Here is a 19,060-nt window from a genome sequence, read left to right on the forward strand (position 1 = left end):
GCACCTGCTCTTTTAGGTAGTTGGTGTGCAATATAAACATTCCTCAGTTTTTACCTTGCCTAAAACAATGACTGCTAATCATAAAATCATCAATGTTAGCATGATTGTAATGACAGTGGTTCGAAAGTGATCAAGAAGAAATAATTGTAAATCTAACATGAGAAAATTTAGTGTGACCCCTTTGCAAATGTCAAATATGGCATGTCCTACACTGTGGAATAGTCTCCCATTGTTAGTTACTTATGACCAGGTTCACAATACTTCATCAAAACAGTTGTGACTAGCTACACCTTCTTATAAAGTGACCGAAGAGCGACGTGAGACTCTCGCTATCTTGAAAAAGACATGCAACTATAATCAGTGCCTATGCACCCAACATGACCAAACCAGGTAAGATAAAGGACAAATTTTGATGAAGACTATGAGTCTCTTGTTGCAGAAGTACCAGTGGTAAACAATCTCATGCTTGTGACTTCAATACTAGATTTTGCATAGATCACTTGGCCAGGTGTCACTGGCAAGAATGGCTTTGGCTAATACAACAGTAACTGACTCCTCCAGGAAATGCGCGGAACATCACCAACACAGTCTTCTGCATGTCAAGCCTCAACAAGACGTCTTGGATGCACCCACGCTCCAAGCACTGGAATCTTAACGACTACGTAATTCTACGGAGAAGAGACAGGCGTGAAGGCCATGAGAAATGCACGACTGACCATGGCGTCATAGTCTCCATGCTCAATATCCGGATTCAGCCTTGCAGATAACAACAAGATAAAAATGTCGCCAAAGAGCTCAATTTCTCCGGATTGAAAACGGAGAATGTGAAACCGACATTTCTCGAGGAACTTATCAGTCGACTACATGAAATCGATATAAACTCTGAGAATGTCGACTCAGCATCCTTCAGAGACTCAGCCTACACGTCTGCATCTAAAATACTTGTTCCTACCAGATTTAAACATCAATATCAGTTTAATGAGAACGATGTAGCCATACAGAGACTTTTAATCAGAAGCATTGGCTACAAAATGTCTGTTTAGAAGACAGCACTTCCTCATACAAGACATCAGCCGTTAACAGCACCAGTAGGAATGTCTAATGAAAACTCACTGAGTTGTAATCTCAAATATGAGCATTCAGTACTACGCTGATAGAAATTACATGAAGAACTTCTATGACAATATGTTTGTGTGTGTGATTTAGATTTTTAACGTAGCTTTTAACAATTATTCAGTCATATCGCTACGATGTCTGCAGTGTGACAGTTTGTAGTGATGTCTAGCACTGAGGAATCATGCTGCATACATGTAGCATTATGTCCCACCCAGTCACATTATCCTGACACCAGGCCGATCAGTCTTAATACTAACCTCTTAATGCTGAGCGCCAAGCGAGGAAGCTGTTAGTACCATTTTTGTAAGTCTTTGGTATGGCTCGGCCGGGGTTCGAGGCGGACGGTTTAACCACTAGGCCACCGGAGCAGTCATATGACAATAGAAAGACAATCTACGGGCCACAGTTGACAGAAACATCTTCAATACTGAGTGCTGACAACACCACACTGCTAACTGAAAAAGAAAAAATACTCCAAAGATTGGCAGAAAAAATTAATAGCATCCTCAATCAACAGTCATATAACAGTGAGGGGGCAAATGATCCACTACTTCCAGTGGACATCAACTTTTCACTTGCTGATCTTCTAACGCTGACTGAATCTGAACGCAATTGACCTGCTGTCACTTTTCAAAGCACCTGGAGTAGATTCAATAGCATCAAGAATCTGCAAAGCCAGAGGTTCTTGTATGGCACAGAAGCTAACTGAGTGCCTCCAGACAATACGGACTCAAGAAACCATACCCAAGGAGTATAAGGCTGCATCCGTCGTCCACTTTGTACAAGCGGAAAACCAATATACAATGATGAGACAAACAACGCGGCATCTCCTTGCTGTCACTTGCCAGAATATCCAAGCAAGAATTCGGTCGAATCACATTGTACATCGCATTGATCAAGGGCTCCTGCCTGTGAGTTAGTGTGACTTCAAGAAACGAAGATAGGCCATAAACATGTAGGTCGCCAACTCCAGAAATAATACCAGAAACAAAACTCCAACCATGTTTACGACGTTCATTGATATGTCATAAACCTTTGACACAGTCAGCCGTGGAGACATTTGGAAGATCATGGCAGAATTTGGTTGCTTAGAGAAATTCATCGTGATGGTTCGGCAGTTCCATGATAGAATATTCGCCCGTGTCGTGGAGAACGGCGAATCATCTTAACTATTCCCAGTCACCAATGAAGACAAGCAAGGTTGTGTGTTGGCTTCATCCCTCTTCAGTATGGTGTTTTCTGGGACTACAGGCGAAGACGAAATTGCAGGACAGAGTATGGGCCATTTCTCTACAGTTTGTGACATTTTCGGTCTCATAATCAATATCAAGAAGACGGAGGTGATGCACCAACCTACACCAGGTAAGCATTACGTAGAGCATACCATCACATAAATGGCCAGACTCTCCTGGCAGTGGACAAGTTCACCTATCTCGGCAGCACACAGTCACGTGTAGTTCACATCGATGACGAAGTTAACGCCAAAATTGATAACTAGATTGTGGCTTTTCGGAGGCTACGCGCAAATGTGTGGGAGCGCGGAGGTATAAGTCTACAAACAAAACCTAAGGTCTACAAATCCACTGTGTTACCCACCCTGTCGTATGCTTGCGAAATTTGGACGTACAGACGCCATGTCAAGAAGCTGAAAATAAATCAGTTTCATTTTATTTTCTGTAGTAAATGTACAGATTTGTACAAAAAGAAAGATTGCACTGTATATTATTTGTTTTATAAAACATTTCGAATTTAAATTCTAAGTGATTATTCCTCAGCGTAGCATTGCAGCGTTATATGTATTGAGTTAATGTGCATCTTTTATCACCTGCACTAAATTAACTGAACGAAAAATGCATAGAATTCGACCCACAATATACCAACCTCGAGAGCAGAGTCTTTGTAGACTGTGCTTAACTCCAACAATTTTTGCCTGTCACCTTATATTGCGCCGTTCACAATATGTGCTTCTACTTTAAATAAAATATTTTCCCGTTGATAAATTAATTATTTGTTTCACATCTGCGAAGCCAAAACGTTATAAGATCATTTGTTCCCATACTTGCGGTTTATTTATAGACATGTCTTTTTGAATTGTCAGTTGCCGAAAAGAATTACATTTCATGACACTAAAGACTAGACAAGTTACGGTGAATCGTATTTATTTGCACAGTACGGATGGAGGAAACGCATCAGTATATATGTATGCATATTTTTATTTTACTTTTTTGGACCTCATAATTAATTATAAAAGAAGTCATTTCTCATTTTGGCGAATATCTCTCAAAGCTTCCGAGGTTTCTAAAAAGAAAAATTCTTCTATATGCATTCATTAGCAATAGACTACACTATTTTCACTTTGGCGATCCCATGTTAGCTGAAGATTAAGGTTAACAGTTTTTTAAATTTGCTATACTTATTCCCTTGACTGGTAATTGATAACTAATTTTTGCGCTAAGAAAGTTCATTCTGCTACAAACTCAAATACAATTTTACCTTAGGGTCAAAGCCATGAGTAAGTAGTTTCGAATGAAACATGTTTACAGCAGTTCTTCGAGCGTGAGCACTATATGCGGTCATGGTTTTCATGTTTTCTTAGACACAACAGGGCGTCAGGAGGAACCCTTGGAACCGTCCTTAAGAAAACATGCTCATAAGGGCATTCCTCTAAACATTTTAAAACTGGAAAGCTTTGTGTGTACATATATCTGAAACTGGTACCTTAAATTTACCTAAAAGAAATAATGATACTTTAAATTGTCCTAGTAACTGTCATAGTGATAGACATAGCTCAAGGATATATTCGTCATTTTTCATTTCAAACTTTCGGGCATGTAAACTGTTGTTTCAATTTTAATCTGATTATGAACGTAAATAACAAATAAAGCCGCTGTTTTACTTCTGCCTTGAGAAAATATCTGGCTGGTCTAGAAAGCCATGAACATGTACAGAAGACATCAAATCCACACAGAGATATCCATACAAAGTTCAACGCCAAAATTGGAAACCAAACCAATAGTACATGATTTACTGGCACTAGTATATAGTTTACTGGCACTAGTGTATAACTTACCGGCAGTTGTATATGCAGGGCCGGCAAGAGGGGTGGAGAGCAACCGGGGATATATCCCCGGGGCCCGGGCCGAAAAACACTTTTTAATTTTATAAAAGAAATTTTTTGTTTGAACAAGAACTAGGAGAGGCCCGGGTATTTCTTGCCCAAGGGCCCGTGATCGCTCTCCTCGGCCTCGAGTATATGACTTAATGGCACTTGCATACCTAAGAACCCATTTAGATGTTTAGTTTCTTTGTCCATATATGATATTAGTCCTTGTACTGTGGCGGCGGCATTTAACTTAGTAATCTTGTCCTGTCATTTTACTTAGTACTCCGATCTTCTTCATTTTTGCGCTCTAGTCCTCACTTTTGACTTAGTTTTCTTTTAGACTGTGCTCCATTCCTCTCGTTTAATTTAGTTTTTCATTTATCTCATTTAACTTATTGTTCCATTTATCTCATTTAACTTAGTGTTCCACATATCTCATTTAACTTAGTGTTCCATTTATCTCATATAACTTTTTATTATTCCATTTATATCATTTAACTTAGTGTTCCATTTATCTCATTTAACTTAGTGTTCCACATATCTCATTTAACTTAGTGTTCCATTTATCTCATTTAACTTAGTGTTCCATTTATCTCATATAACTTATTATTCCATTTATCTCATTAACTCAGTACTACAGTAATCTATTTTGGGAAAGATTACTGTCTGTGATTTTCTCAACAGTTTAAACAAAATAAGTTTTCAATGTAATATGTTCACATCAAAGCGATATAGGCTTTTTACCTTTCACAAAAATACATCTATGTAATACAACTTGATGAGAGTGACATATGCAGTTGAATAGAAGCTGGTAACATCAAAATATATTTAACAAAACAGGTTACATTTATTTCTCGTTAGTGTTTGTTCTGTGAGTTGTATCACTTGCAGCCATAAGCCCGCCGAATCGCGTGGAGAGGTCGGAGAGGCAGGTGGGACTTATGGTCCATGCATCAGTCCCAAACCCAAAGGGGCCTCGAAAAGAGTTTTTTTTTAAAAAAAAATAAAAATAAACATTTCTAAAAATAATGCATATTAGTTGTCTTTCAAATCTTTATATAATAAATTATATGGGTTTGTGTTGGCATTCAATTCATTTCCAAAGTTCAATATAACCAAGGCATTGGGGCCGAAAAATCTCGCTATGGCCTGGACCTCTCTCAACCTCTGAAGGGGCCTGGCCATAATAGTAATATTTTATAGAATCTGACCAGCGTATCTGTTATAAATAGATAGCCCTTGACCACCTCAACCATGGCGATCCTGGAAACCATTAGCACCAGTGCGATCATGGAATGTGAAACCTTCAACACTAAGAATAGTAAGATCGACATCACAGATTAATAATTATCTGACATGAATCACGTGACGCACCATGCCAACCAGTCCCCTCTTGGGTCTTGAGTGAAAGTAATTGTTGTGAATATCGCTCATGGGTGTCTTACCAACAAACTGCCTAGACCCTCCAATTTTGAATCAGAACAAGCCCCTGCATGATACATTAACAGATCAGCAAAACGCACCTTATTACCAAGGCAACTGGCCAGAAATAGTACTCCTGTTTGGAAGATAAAGCAAACTTTCGGGATGTTCGAAAGCAGAAGCGGTGAAAGCGGAAGGACTCGGGGAAGTAATTTTCTGGTTGCGTTAATATAGGTGACTTTTAAAAAAATTATACTTGAAGGTCTCCTCTTACTTCAAAGAAGAGCTTTTGGAAGGAATTGTATTGAAGCATTAGAAATTTAATAGCACATCATAATATACCAAGCCCCTGCGGGAAAAAAAGAAATACGAGGTGAGTGCATTTGTAATATTGACTTGCTGTTTAGTTTTTCAACACATTAGTATTACTATTATTGATTATTATTATTATTATTATTATATATATATATATATATATATATATATATATATATATATATATATATATATATATATATATATATATATATATATATATATATATATATATAGTGTGTGTGTGTGTGTGTGTGTGTGTGTGTGTGTGTGTGTTTATCTGTGTGTGGACATGAACATGGAACTAATTTATGGTTCAAGGATTCAAGATTTTATTCCGCATATGTTGTTAATATGATTTACCCAACATAATACAGATGCAGAACAGCCACCATTGTACTGAATACATAAAATATTCCCTAATCCCCAGACCAACCTTTGACGTAGGTAAACATATTAATTTTTGTATAGTATAATATTAGTCTCAGAGATAAATGTGTTAGAAATGCAGCTTATTTATCGGTTTGCACCCGTTCATCTAACGATAAGTCTGTTTGTTTCTTTGCTATTCTATGCCATTTGCAACGCATCGTCGGTCAAGATGCATGCTCGATAAAAAGTTATACTTGGGCGTATTTGATTACCGTTATGAAGCATACAGGAAAATAATGTCAGTCTGCTTCCTGGCTGGATATCTGACCTTTCTCATTTTCCAGCATATTTGATGGTGTTTTGCTTCTGTTATACTTAATATTGAAACAGAGGAATCAGATGGTCCACTCACCGTACGTACTAAGTTAAATGTAACCTACGTTATGTCAATTATTCCATACTTACACAATTAATTTGCACGTTTCATGTGCCACACTAACACATTCTTAAAAGAATTAATTTTATAATTAACTTCATAAGAAGCACAGCATTTTGTCTTAGTTAAAGAATACGTTTTATGAGAAAACACAGAAACTTATGATTTTGCTCGTGCTGATATGCGGTGATTCTTCCATTTTATCAAAACCTATATAGTATGGTATGAATTTACAGATAAAACGTTCAGTGATCGAGCAACATGGTTACCTTAGAGATAGCGGGCATGAATCTATAAAAAAAAAATTAAAAAATGGAGTGGAATAAATCTCATGCTGGGGAATTTATAGTATTACAACTCTGATAGTCTTTGTGTAAATTTTATCAGAACTATTACAAAACAACAACAACAACAACAACAACAACAACAAAAGATTGGGAAAGACGTGCATTTCTCTTTCGGTCGATGATCATACTTGAGAAAAGTTTCTTGAATCGCAGCAAGTTTGCATTGTCTCGTAATACTCGTTATTTTAACAACCCTGGCTATAAAATGATTAGCCGGGGAATAAGCCCGATAAATGTTAAAGTTACCGTTCCAGCCGAGTTTGATAAATAATGCAGGGACCTTAAGCTGTCCAGCACAGACATACAAAGGTTTTTCTAATGGAATACAAGAACCATGTATAAAGGTAGAGAGAGACTAACTGGCGTCCCTTTACCAGTGACTATACGGCCTCTACCAATTTCATTTCCTAACACGAATAAACTAAGTGTGAAAGCGTGTTATATGTAAGTGATATTTCCAATAGGACCTTGATAATGTGCTGACGATTGAGCCAGTAAATGACTGTGAAGACCTTCTCAAAAGGCCGAGGAAAAAGGTCTCTGCCATGAACCATCATGAACACAACGTTTGAATTTCGGGCTAAATGTTAAAGTAAGTTTGATATGCAATAAACTTGTTTATAATCAATATAGAGTGATACAAATCTGATAGCAAGATAAAGCATTGCACAGTCTCCATGTCTGCTAAATTCACAGATGAAGATAATATAAACATTGTGCCAGTTGTTGGTGTCTAGAATTAATGTTTACATATATTTTCATGAGCAGCTGGTCATCAGTCTAAATAAACTAAAGGTAATGGAAATGAAGCCACAGAGGTCTAGCTTTAATATTCATTCCTTTTACAAGAATCTGTTGCAACGCAAACCATAAACAGAGCGACGATAATAACTCTATTGTTTGTTTCTTCTATATCAGTCACAGATGCAACAAAAATATTTTTTTATGTCAGAATATGACATTGCTTTATTTAATTTTGACCAAAGTGTACCATTTAAAGAACGTTTTCTTGAGCAAGCACGGTGTTGTCCTTTGCTGCAGCTTCATGGGTGAACGGAGTTTCGGTTTGAAAATAGTCATCTTGAATGATGATTTTTATGGAATTGAAATAAGGACAGTTTTCAAGTGAATGATCGTTTTCAGAACAGGGTGGAAGGCAGTGGAAACTGGAAAGATGTGACGATTGTGCTAGAAATATTTCCAAAACTAGGTCTCGAAAGCCCAAGGTTAGATATGAGATTAACACACATAATAGGCCCGATCTCTTTTGTCATTACAACTATTGTCTTTAAATATGGAAAGCCTCGTCCTCACCATTCTCGCCGTTTTTGTTTTCAGAATGCTTCGTTTGATTACATAGAGGTTCAAGTTTTCCACCTATAAAAAAGTAACAAATGAACTCGGACGAGTGTGAAAGCATATATCATACAAGTACATATATATCTCCTATTTAAAGAGGGGTGTAAGGCTACTACATTTTATCGCAGTTCTTTGAAATTTTCCTTCATGACAACACTGACTGCAAAAGAGCTAGATGCTGTTAGAACCATTAGGAGGCTCTCTTCGTTTATCGTTGTTGTATGTCAATCATAGTACATTTACATGGAATCACGGCTGTGTTTTATTTAAGCTTCGTCTAATATGGTCTAACTACACAACAATCGATCAGTTGTTTATTAAGCCAAATTTTTCCAGTGGTCTTGGCTGTTAATCATGCTTATCTAAACAGCATCAGTCCATGGGGAGCAGCCATTATAGATATGTTTAAAAGTTATACCCATGTTAATCTAGGGCAGCAAAAAAAAAAAAATAAAAAAAAAATGCAAACAAATCGTCAAGAGAAATAACACCATTTTACCGTCCTAATACATATTTTGCTTTGGTGTCATGAATTCAAGTACATGTTACTTAACTGATTTAATTCTACTGCAAACACTATAGATAGATTTTAGTACATGCCTAATTATTTTACTCCTAAAAGATTTCATAAACAGTATCATTCCAATCAATACGTTCTGTTCCATAGCGCTTCTATCGCATCCTTTCAAATTTAGTTTAGTTTCTACCGAAAAGTTTCGAGAGCACTCAAAGGCATGTACTTATAACTTTTCAGAGAGCAAGAGCAAGAAGTAATAAATATTTTAACCAATGACTCCGTTTGTCGTGCTACAAGCCCGATCGACATACATAACTATTTTGGATATTTGTGATATTAGTGCTCCTTAGAAATTGCAACTTCAAAAAACATTATGTTAAAACAATATTTTTTGAATTGAAGAAAATTGCATTAAACGCCGGAACTTAAGGAGTTCATTGTATATTACGTACTCATTAGTTATGAAATTTGACCAGGAATATCACGGAAGGTTGGAAAAACGGTGAAATACTTACATCGTAACACCTCGTGATAATAGCCTGTTAGTAGCAGAAGTTTTATGCTTGATTCCATACATACGATTTGGAACACAAATGGAACGATGAACAAACGGTAAATGGATGGAAAATAAATGCAAATAAAAATATAAAAAAAAAGTATAAATGGCATATGTTAAACGCTGCTTACCGCATGCACGAATGCTGAGCCAGAAATGGTAATCTGTAAACAATGAAAGATGAACGATAATCTTTTTAAAAAAAAGTATGATTATGTTGGGCATACTTCCTTCGTGTTGTCCCTTCAAGACAGGTAAACGAAAAGTGCATCATTTAATAAGATAAAAGGTGAATACTGAAATGATGGATGGTAAATGATGTAATAGTTGCCTACAGCTCTAATGCATTTCAAATGCATTTTGGGGGACATAACTGTTTCCAGGTTCGTACCTCTGTCTGTATGATTTACTCGGCTGTATAGGTACTCCATTCGGTTTAAATACGGATTCCAAAGCAATAAAACACGTGGTTTTCGTTTGGAGTGAATATCATCCGGAATCTTAATTGTTTTTGCTGGCAGTGTGAGTTATAGCCAAGGTCAATACAGACATAAACCTAATTTGTTTTACCAAAACACTTTTCATGACTTTTATTTCCTTTGGAGACAGTGCAATATTTGATACATCTTAATTCTCGTACGTCTCAGAGTTACGACCGAAGAAACTAAATACGGATTTTGATGTACTGCAAATGACACTGTAAAGTGCATCTAGGATCATTGAACGGTTTAAGTAATTTTGAAGATCATTCTTTCATGCATATAAACGAGGACATGGTAGATATTCGTCTCACCGAAATACATTGAAGAACAAACAGTAATGGGAGGAACGCTAGACCGAATTTCCTTTGTTTTTGCAAATCGTGTAATTGCTGTCCATTTCAAGAACGATGAACATAAATCATTCTCAAAAAAAAAAAAAAATTGGCAGCGCTGATTTTTGGCAGGTGTTTTTGTGGGTTTCAGATACATTTAGGAAGCAAAATATTAAAATATTAAATACGTTGGTAGCCTGATTATCCATCTAAATGTCCATTAAAGCGTGAATATTTGGCCAAATTGCCTCTTTAGTCAGTTACCCAATCCGTCTTCAAAGTTTGAGTTTCAAAACACTTTTTAATCTCGCTCATGCTCGTTCCCTCCCACCCCCAGACGTAGGAAATGTTTGGTAACTTACGTCACGTCGCTCAGTCTAAAAGTATTGGTATTTCTACAAGCCTACATGCGCGTTGGTCTCGTTGACTTCCTTTCATTATGTATCTCTTTCAGTTCGTCATCCTCTCTGTTTCTTAATAATGTGTAGTTTTATTGCGTGTTGTGTCAAATAACAACCTCCTTGTAGCTTACGTCTATTTTTGTAACGTAGAATAATGCACAACATAGCTTTAACAGTATCAATATCTTAAGTTGAAAAAGAATACTGCAAAACTGGATTATAGTTTGTCCCAGAAAAAAGTGCTAGAAGAGGGAATAATTCAGGATAAAAACAAGCAACGCGTTCCATGCAGATTCCTTAATGTATATAACAAACATTATAGCACTGCAAAATAACATAAGTTGTTGGTGGATCCTTGCTTAGCATTTACTCCCATGAAACACCAATCATTTCAGGACTTTGTTCATCTACTTTACTGGAAATACGCTCAGAGTGATAAAAGAAGTTACTGGAAAGAAAGCGAGCCGTTTACTGCTATTGTTATTGTACATATATGTAAATAACGTAGTTTAGTTCTCAAGTTCTCAAGAGTGTCTCCTTGAACACACACAGACATATATATATATATATATATATATATATATATATATATATATATATATATATATATAGAGAGAGAGAGAGAGAGAGAGAGAGAGAGAGAGAGAGAGAGAGATCGCTATAACAACTGAACAAAACAAATAAATGCTATTCAGTTTGAACTGCTGCTCTCTGTTCCTGTCAGAAAAAAAAATGCATTTTGTCGGCATCTACGACTTTAATAACACGCCTAAATGTTTGGAATTATATGATCGTGCCTTCTGCTGGTACAGAATGATGTACAAGCACTTGGCAAGAGCGACAACAATGCTAGTTAGATATCATTCGTCGATCCTCATCACCCCGTCCTTGGCTCTGAGGGAGGAATTTTGAATCAAAGTACTGCCCTCTTGGCACATGTGGCATAGCTCTGGAAATAGGTATTCCATATCTTGCAGTTTCATTAGCAAATGTAAGTAGAACATAGTTCAAAGTCTCTTGCGTTATGGCTTGTGCTCTGGCACCTCCATTGTACAACTTGACCCCATATGTCGAGTAACAAAAGATTGATTTAGACTTTGTGATAGTACTCTCTATATACAACCATTTGATTGGTCCGAATATTTTTTGATAGGATTTGGTGTAGAACCAAGTCTTATGAGAGAGGGACCTGACACATCCATTGAAACTCTCTCTCTCTCTCTCTCTCTCTCTCTCTCTCTCTCTCTATATATATATATATATATATATATATATATATATATATATATATATATATATATATATATATATATATATATATATATATATATATATAGTTCCAATACGTTTTATAATTACTATTCGTATATAAAATTACTCAAAATTGACAGCTGTACATTTTTCATTACACAACAACAACAAACAAATAAGCAAGAATCATGCACACTATCGAAGTTGACGACTGTCGCGTGTTTTTCATACATTTTCTTAGTGTTTGGTTACAAGTTTGTGTGTACTGTCAATTTAGCGATAGGAGGGGATGCTTATGGTTTGTATGTTCATTATAAACAAAGACTCGTATGCTCTGCAAGTATTGTCTAGGTGTGCCGTGTTGACCTTGAATTCCTGGCATTTCAACGGTAATTAGCTTCCGTGAGTAATCGAAAAGACTTTGTTGAAACAATCATCAGGACTCGCCCTAGCCATATCCACTTCTGATATCGACCGTACGTGACACATTGCGTGTCTGATACCAAACACGAAAGTTCACCACTTTTAGGATTGAAGTTAGCTGGGAGATGGCAGCATACAATCTTCGAAACAAGAATATCATCTTTAAAGTGACCACAGAGTGATGACGTTGTACCGGAAATTATTTTCCAAAAAATAGAAGGTATGATTATGAAGTGGAAAGTAGTTTTCCTTCCCGTCAAGAAAATAAAATATATTTAGCAATGTTTACAGATGGCTTCGGATAACCCACCATCATTAAAACGCATTTTTGTTGTAGTGCAACCAAGCATAACAGTATTATTCGCCTACAAATATATTTCTCGGAAATGTTAAGTTTTGTTTCACGCCTGTGAAGGCACAGAAATCAATTTTCCATAACGTTGTTCCTATCGTTCTGGTCATCGTTTTGACATCAGCGGTAAGTTATTGTATTTTGCTCAGTTGTGTGCTCGAGCGATTGCGTATTGTGTCTGCAGTTAGCTCAATTATTCTGAAACTATTTTCTGTACGGTCCTGAATCTTGATTATTTGCATTGGTTGGTATTATGCATCAAAAACAAAGGTCACAACAATAAACTTTTCATGTTTCTGTGGTTACGTTAACTTGCTTCTTTCTTCTTTATTTATCCCAGTTTCTTTGACACTATTGAACACTGATGAAACTTACTGTGTGCATACATCTTGAAGGGTATTACTTATAATAGTGACATACTTTTCACGCTCCATGAATCTTTCACGCTCATTTCTATAGGCACAATTGTGTGTAAAGGCTCGAAATTGGATGGGCGTATTTATATTATGGATTTTAATCACCTCGGAGATTTACTATTAAGGTCTCGGTTACCTATTTTTCTTGCTCTACTGATAATACGAAATTTTTGGACTATGCCACGACGAAGCGAGCAAGAGAACGCTTCCAGTGGTAATCTTGTCAGTGCATAGAGTTTTATTGCCTCTTGAGAAAAAAATACTTCATGCTAAATTTATTGTCTAACGCGACGATACCGCTGTCTTCAGGAGTTACCAAGCATTTATTTGGCAGCATGAGCATCTATGCTAATCCCTTGTAGCGAGTACTAAAATAACACAAAGAATACTTAGTTTTACATTTTCAAAGGATCGTGTTTTGCTACACTCTTTCTGAGGGATGATACCAATAAGAGATGTGCAACAAAATGTTTTCTCTGGACGTGGACGACAGTTTCAAACTTCAAAATCTTTAGACATTTATAATTCACTCAGACCAAACTAAATAACCATAATTTGTGAGCATTTACCTCTGAATCGTCGATTATCATAATATTGATCGAGTATTTACCCCAGAATCGTCGATTATCATAATATTGATCGAGTATTTACCCCAGAATCGTCGATTATCATAATATTGGTCTAGCTCGCATTGTACCTATCATACGATCTCGTAATATCATTAACACAACTTGATTGTCGAATGCTAAGGGAGACGATAACATCTACATATTACATCAAATCCATATATTCGCAGTTGCCTGACTGAACATTCCGTCTGGCTTTCCTGTGAATAGGAAATGTTTTCTATGAGTGTTCCCAAATGTTGAGTTAATGAATATGGTGAGAAAGACAGAGGAAGAGTAGCTTACAAGTTGCATGTGCGAAACGTGCATACTGTCTACGCTGCCATCATAGCCACACTGATGTGTTTTGACAATCTGACATTCCTGTTTACCTTTAGTTGAAACGGAAACGTCTTTTCTCACCATATATTTCATAATTATCAGGTAAATATTATTTCCTGCATCGATCGCTATGTCTTTTCAGCCCCGTGGCCATTAAGAATGTGGTATTTAGGTTGAACATCTAATAACCACCGTCGAGATAACAAATCATATTGTACACGTGTGTGTTTGAACTGGACAATTGTGTTTGAACTGGACAATAGTGACATTCGATTTTCTTTTGTCCATCGATCGCTCGGTACTGAGAATGTTCTTTCCTTTAAGGCACAATATTTTAAAAACCTGTTGATGTTTGGTTGATGACGATTATGAGATTGCATCATGGTCAGGACCTGCTAGTGCCATTTTCGGATAGTTCTACTTACATGTTTGGATTTACTTGGGTGTTGTTTGAAATGAGATAGCTTAACCTGTCGAGTTATCTAGTGCAGTAAGCTAGATCCCGCTTTTAAAGATAATGCATGTTACAAGCCGCCTAAGTAGGAAAGATGCTTGTTCCAAACAAAAGTTATACAGGCGCCACCAGTGCTGTCAATATAGTCAGAGAAATGAGTACTGCACTGAAGACATCGCAACCAGATTATACAGCTCGGGGTTGGGGTTTAAACAAAGCATTTCGATTAGTAATATGATAGGTTACATTTATTGTCGACGGCGAACTAAAATCGCAAAGCAAGATTATTAATCTAGCCAGTTTATTTACCGAAAATTAAATAGTTTAAAATAAAATCTTTTAAAATCCAGTGTATTTTTGTTGAAGAGAGACAGGCGGATTGTTGCAGTTAACCCTTCTCAATATGTTGCAGATGCGATAAGTTTGTTTAACAATGTTCGAGTGTTTATTCTGCCTATCTTAGGAAGTTGACACCATACGATGGAAAACAGTATGGATAAAATGTCATGTATTTCTAGCATACAGAATATGGTTTGTACAATGAACCTTTTATCATAGTCTTAATGTGGGCAGAGGAGCCAGACTATGCATTTGTGACGATCTGCAGGGATCCAGATTAAAGTAATTTATTCCGCTGTGTTGCCGACTGCATCCAACGCTTCAGCTATACTATGATATATCTGTCAATGCTACTTTCTTGAGCCAAGACTGATTTTTGTCCGCTGCAACGTTACTTTAATATAGTTGTAGATAGGACAACATTTTGTAAGTGTAAGACTTTCTTTACATAAATTATTTTTAAAACTTTGGAGCAATGGTCGTGAAACAGACGCTGTACCTTCGTCAACAATTTGGTACCGCAAACAGAGTGTACATATTTCATACTTGTTTGCAGATATTTTGGATAATATTTTGTGTTTGAAGCCAGGTTCGGATGACGCCTGTTGCATAGAAGTTTATTTTAGGTCTTAAAGAAAATTAACTGTATAAAGAAGGAAAAATATTTATGTTCGAAGCACTGTACAATAATCGTTAAGATCCTTCTTTTTAACAGGACAATTTTTTAACGAAGACTACTTTGAAGCTATATTTTTCCTCCAAAGAAACAATGGATCTTGACTTTCTATGCTAAGGGAAGCTTAGCGTACAAAGTCAAGATGCATTGTTTTTTTTTTTATAATGAATTATACAACGTTAATCCACTTTAAATCTCTTAGAAAGCAGTCTTTTCTCGATCCTGAATATACGTATTGAGAGCTCTGCTTCTTGCCTTCATCAAATTCATACACTATAAATTCAAAATAAGCCAAACTTGAAAATAAGACTGCCTTGAAACTAAGCCATCCAATCAATGCCATCAACAGTTTGCTCTCGCATAAGCCCTCCAATCAATGCCATCAACTGTTTGCTCTCACATAAGCCCTCCAAATAATGCCTTCAAGTTTTCTCTCAAGTTAAGTAAGGCATCTAATCAATGCCTTGGAGAGTTTTCTCTCACATAAGTAAGTTACCATATAAATTAAATCGCCTTGTAGATGTTTATATGTACCCTTGTGGCAGAAAATTTCAGAACTGTGTATGAAAATCATGTTATCTAAAGGTGCATTAAGATCCAGCGAGCCTATTCTTCAGCAATGGCCAATAGAAAATTCTAAACATTCTTTCAAGTTTCTGTAATCATGTGCACAAAATAATATATTTTTTAATATCTCAATTTTGCCCCCAAATTTGCCTCCTTCTAATGTCAGCCTTTTTTAAAATATAACACGAGCATAAATTGCTAATGATTAACGTAAGCGCGACTTACTTTCGAATCTTTAGGTTATATCACCAATCTCCGCTTCAAGATATTTAGACAACAGATGTTTCTTCGTGTATATATGCAGGTAGAGTAGAAAAATGACGGTGAAAGTCAAACTCACGAGTTCGAGTCATTGCGAATCAGATGCACGTGTCATTTGTATTTTAATCAATGGCAAACGAATACAGGAAGCAGGCTCTTTTGTAGCTAACCGTGATCCTAAAATACATCAATTCCAAAGCAGCCAGATTGTAAGTAAATAAACGGGTAACCATTGTTCTGCAGGCATTGTGCTAAGTCGAGTGTTCCATCTTCCCAAATCAATTGAATTCAAAGACCATATCATTGATTTGTGTATACAGCAGTCGCCACATTACATGTTGACTTAATGCACGTGCAGTACACTAAATAAGAACAACATGCGGTCGAAAATTGTGTATTGGATATGAAGAAGAAAAAAATTGTATGCATCTTATATTAATTATTAAGCTTGATTCAGAGTATCATCCCCTATTCTCCGTTGTATTATCACAAAGTATTAACCCAGTTTTCCTAATGAGTTACACTCTAGAAGGGACGCCAATATCTGTCTTCTCAATTATTCTACCTAATTAACACCCTTCATGGGATACCGATATATGCCCTGTCAATTAATTGTTGATTGTTGCTGAAGTCTTGTTTAACTACTTACATATGTTGGGATATACGTGCATCAGCGTTCACAAACGTAATTCGGTTAGAATGTGTTACACATTAAAAAAAAAATAGCGGAAATCACTTTTGAAAGATATGTAAATTTAAATTTCTGAATATTCAGAGTTTTAACCGTAGCGACTATGTATTAAGAATATATTCAACGCTTAAGTACGCAACAAGTTAACATTGTTAACATTGTACTATAGGCAAGGAGAGAGAGAGAGAGAGATATCTGGTTTGTTTTGTTCGTTTCCTTTTCTTTTCCTTCTTCTTGTGTTTTTTTTTAAGGTATATTACATTCTCTTTTGTAAATTTACTATGTCATAGGATATTAACTACAGACTCTTACCGAAAGAAAAAGAGCTTGCAACAGACGAAAGAGGACACTGAACATACTAACGTGTAGTCAAGAACTATATAGCACTTTATTAACTGTACCTAACCTTACCCAAAACAAAGAACATCTCGTACTAGATAATTAAGAAAGTAACGATTTAATTTATTAAGGAACCATGAAAAACGATCCTTATGTCTTATTTTGTCAATTCTTTTGAAACGATTGATTCCATTACTTGGCAATTGTTTAAGAAGTGCAAAGCGTATTTTTCTTCCATTCGCGTGGTCTGAATTAACAGCTTTCTTCATGAGAACTACATGTATAATAATAATCTCTCTCAGGTAACGCGGCTGGGTTTCTTCGGCACATAGACGAAAACAGAATGAGAATACAGTGAGCTGGTGGAAAAGCAAACGGAATTTATCTTCGAATCTTTGCAATTATCCCTTTGAGTTCAGCATATGATGTCTTCAATAGCTTTTCGGTATATCTGAATAATATCCAGTCTGGATACTTTTCCCCAGAACTTAACAAAAATGGAGAAGTTTAGAAGGATTTATAGAACTAACGTCCCAACGTGGGGAAAACTCAGTGGCAGTATTCTCACTTTAGTACAACACGTCTAGCTAGGCTGGGAGAAAAATCATCGTGTCTATAAGTTAGTATTTTTTAATATTGAAATATAAACAACAGTTCAGGATGCTTCTCCTGAATATTTTATCTATTTTAAAATATCCTTTCTTCTTGCAAAGACATCTTTGAACATGCATATATTGAGCATGCATATATTGCTGTTCTTATACATACATACATACATACATACATACATACATACGGGGCCCCGATTGGCCGAGTGGTCTAAAACGCTCTCCGTTACGGTATACTGCCATCTCACCTCTGTCTGCGTGGGTTCGAGTCTCGGATTCGGCCAATGTGGGTATGTGAGAAAGCTTGCCAGTAGCTTCTCGTGGACCAGTGGTTCTTTTTCGGGATTTCTTCCTCCACCATTAATACTGGCTGCCATGTGCTGAAAAATGGCGTTAAACCCAACAACAACAACATACATACATACATACATACATACATACATACATACATACATACATACATACATACATACATACATACTCTTGAAGCTCATGTACTATACCAATATAATGCAATCTAGAGATTGGAACTAGTCTACCACATCCCCACATTGAACGAACCAACCACTTCAATTTTCAGTATGTTATACCTACTGACATTTTATCCAAAGCAGCCTTCTTATTATCGCAACCCCGGGGATTCGATATTTCATGGCGTATCTCGTACTCATGGAAATCACGTAAGCCCGTCATTTTACCATATTTACCAAGATAATTGACACCTTTGTTACTATAAGCAGCTTGAGTGTTATAAATCCTAATGTACAAAGCAGAGTATCCATTTCGATGCAGAATATGTTTGTTATTGTCTTAGTCACAATTTGACTGGCTCCCTTAATAGTGCGAGGTTTCTTTAATATTGTATTAAGTATTTTTTTAAAAGAAAAACACTTACTGCTTTACTATCAAGCTGTGATTACCTCATTTATGTTATCATTTTAAATTTTTTAGATTTATGGGTATTGCGGTTCATAAATC

At 36.3% G+C, this 19,060-nt stretch overlaps 1 protein-coding gene and 1 long non-coding RNA gene across 5 annotated transcripts in view; one reads left to right on the top strand and one right to left on the bottom strand.

Annotated features, from left to right (window-relative positions):
* The window catches only part of LOC149803775 (filamin-A-like), a 104,473-nt gene that overhangs the window by 36,188 nt on the left and 49,225 nt on the right, over positions 1-19,060 (top strand). The window contains exon 1 of one of the 4 annotated variants that reach the window (XM_089953565.1): positions 5,805-6,014. The exons of the other annotated variants lie outside the window; for them this stretch is intronic. The gene's annotated coding sequence lies outside the window, so the exon portion shown is untranslated. Of the gene's footprint in view, positions 1-5,804; positions 6,015-19,060 lie in introns of those variants that run through there. 4 annotated transcript variants of the gene reach the window in all.
* LOC149803776 (uncharacterized) lies at positions 8,051-11,207 on the bottom strand. The gene is made up of 2 exons (XR_016419984.1): positions 9,503-11,207; positions 8,051-8,488 (listed from the first exon to the last, which is right to left on the bottom strand). It is a non-coding gene; the product is annotated as an uncharacterized LOC149803776 (long non-coding RNA).

The sequence above is a fragment of the Sinohyriopsis cumingii genome, chromosome 3 (assembly GCF_028554795.1).
Source record: "Sinohyriopsis cumingii isolate HCF-2022 chromosome 3, ASM2855479v2, whole genome shotgun sequence".
Lineage (NCBI taxonomy): Eukaryota > Metazoa > Mollusca > Bivalvia > Unionida > Unionidae > Sinohyriopsis > Sinohyriopsis cumingii.